The sequence below is a fragment of the Ochotona princeps genome, chromosome 12 (assembly GCF_030435755.1).
Source record: "Ochotona princeps isolate mOchPri1 chromosome 12, mOchPri1.hap1, whole genome shotgun sequence".
Taxonomy (NCBI): domain Eukaryota; kingdom Metazoa; phylum Chordata; class Mammalia; order Lagomorpha; family Ochotonidae; genus Ochotona; species Ochotona princeps.
In genome coordinates this window covers 31,158,544-31,160,995 of record NC_080843.1, presented here as the reverse complement: position 1 = coordinate 31,160,995, position 2,452 = coordinate 31,158,544, and the positions used below count along the sequence as shown (strand labels likewise).

The following is a 2,452-nucleotide window of genomic DNA, read 5'->3' as shown; positions in this document are numbered from 1 at the left end:
TCTGACTTTGTAATGAAAATAAATCAATCTTTTAAAAAATTAGATGTTGCATAACTCAAAACATTTTAATTCTCAATCCCTTTTACTTTCTGTAGCCATTAACAAAGAAATGTTTATTGGTATTATAAAAATTCTCCATTTGTTAATAATGTGCATTTAAAAAAGTGAAATCCTTCACAGTATAAGACAGCATATTTTAAATGATGTGTCACAGAAATAAAATCATACTGAACAGTACCACAGAGTGTTTGTCAAACAGCAGTTATGCACCATTACCCTCCAGGGCAAATCCTAATGTATCTCAAGGGACAAAAAGAAACTCATTGGAAAGTAAGCTACTAAAATTCAGCTACTTGCTGTTACTGTCATTTCTTACTAAAATAAGATATCACTGCCCAAAACACCAAAGTTAAAAAAATATGAATTACTAGGAAAACATTAACTGCTTCAAAACTAACAAATTATCCAATACTGTTCAATAATCAATAATAAAGTTAATGAAACAGGGTAATTAGATTTAATACAAAATTTGGGGGTATTAGTTATAGGATATGTACAATTCTAGTTATGGCTTAGCAAAGCAAGATTTATGTTAAATATTCATAATAGGAATTCTGTAATTTTTTTTAAGATTGATTTTGGTACCCATATGGGATCCAGAGGCATTCTAGGCAAGGACTTTAGCTGCTAAGCTACCGCGCCAGGCTCTTTAATTATTTTGTAAATGTTAAACTTTCTGTATTATGATAAGTAACACATTGCCTAAGTATTCATATAATATACTGTCCAACCACAAAATAAAGTGCTGTGATATGAAGTTTACATACTATGATCATATTGTTTGTTAATTCAGGAGACTGGGATGGAGAATTCTTGCATATTAGGCGTGTTCAGAAATTGTCCTCTTGGTCCTGGTGCGATAGCGTAGTGGTTAAGGTCCTCACTTGGACCGCGTCGAGGATCCCATATGGACGCCAGTTCTAATCCCAGCAGCCCCGCTTCCCATCCAGCTCCCTGCTTGTGGCCTGGGAAAGCAGTCAAGAATGGCCCAAAGCCTTGGGACCCTGCACCCACATTGGAGGCCTGGAAGAGCTCCTGGCTCCTGGCTTCAGATTGGCTCAGCTCCAGCCATTGCGGTCACTTGGGGAATGAAGATCACTTGGGGATGGAAGATCTTCCTCTCTGTCTCACCTGCTCTCTGTATATCTGCCTCTCCAATAAAAAAAGAAAGAAATTGTCTTCTTTATTTTCACGGATTTTTAAATTGATGCAGAAATCTGTTGCACCTAAAATTAACCATTTTATCCTGAACAAGTTAGAGGTATTTAATATACTCAATAGTCTGTGTACTTACCATCTATATCAACTTCAAAGTTTTTTCTCTCTCTCTAAAGGAAGACCCTCTACTATTTTTTTCTTTTTAATGTGAAGGCTTCACGAATTAGTGTGTCATCCTTGTGCAGGGGCCATGCTAATCTTCTCTGCATCATTCTACCTTTAGTGTATGTGCTGCCAAAACAGGCAGGACCCTCTACTGTTAAGCTGTTACCATCTTGAAAAGCTTTGTGTAACCACCATTTGAATGCATGAAAACATTTTACATTCTTATATATTGATTTAGTAAGAATATATTGAAATATGCATAGAATCAATTCTTTGTGTTCGGCTTTGGAGCAGTGGTTAAGAACTACCTTGGGACATTGGCAGCCTGTGCCGGAGTACTTGGATCAGAGTTCCTGTGCCGGAGTACTTGGATCAGAGTTCCTGTGCCGGAGTACTTGGATCAGAGTTCCAACTCAGTAGCTATTCAGCCTCCAGCGAGACGTGGAATCACAACCATACAGGAATGGTCAGATGGACTCCTCGGCGGCTGGTGTGCCCTCGTTTCCCTGACTGCCATGGGAGTATACCTGCTGACGGGGGCTCTGGATCTCGATTTACCTTTCCTTCTCTCTGCATTGCAAAACAAACAAGAAAATAAATTTCAAAGATTGTATAATTTTAATAAAATAAGAGAAATTACATACTATAATGGAAACTCTAGGCTTTTGCAAACTGTAAAAGTCATGATGTGATTGTATTCATTATGACACTGCAGTAGAACAGCTTCAAATGTATAACAATTCAGTTTTTGTTTTTGTATGACTAATTATCTAGACATAAGTAAGCATTAATGTATTTTTCATTAGATTAATGGAAAGTACAAATGCTTTAGGCACAAAATGTAAGCATATGTAACCTAACAACCCTGTATTAGTTTTTATTTCATATACACAACATTCATTTTAGTATTTGTGATATTTGTCCTTGTTGCTGATATAAGAACACTTATTCTGACATCTATCCAAAGGTACGTATATATATTTTTTAAGCTTTATTTTATTTTTATGGCAAAGTCAGACATACAAAGAGGAGGAGAGATGTTCCGGCTGATAGTGTTCACGTGCACTTG

At 36.6% G+C, this 2,452-nt stretch overlaps 1 non-coding gene across 1 annotated transcript; it reads right to left on the bottom strand.

Moving 5' to 3' along the window:
- Positions 1 to 1,418: 1,418 nt before the first annotated feature.
- LOC131481607 (U6 spliceosomal RNA) lies at positions 1,419 to 1,521 on the bottom strand. The gene has a single exon (XR_009246441.1). It is a non-coding gene; the product is annotated as a U6 spliceosomal RNA (small nuclear RNA).
- Positions 1,522 to 2,452: the final 931 nt, after the last annotated feature.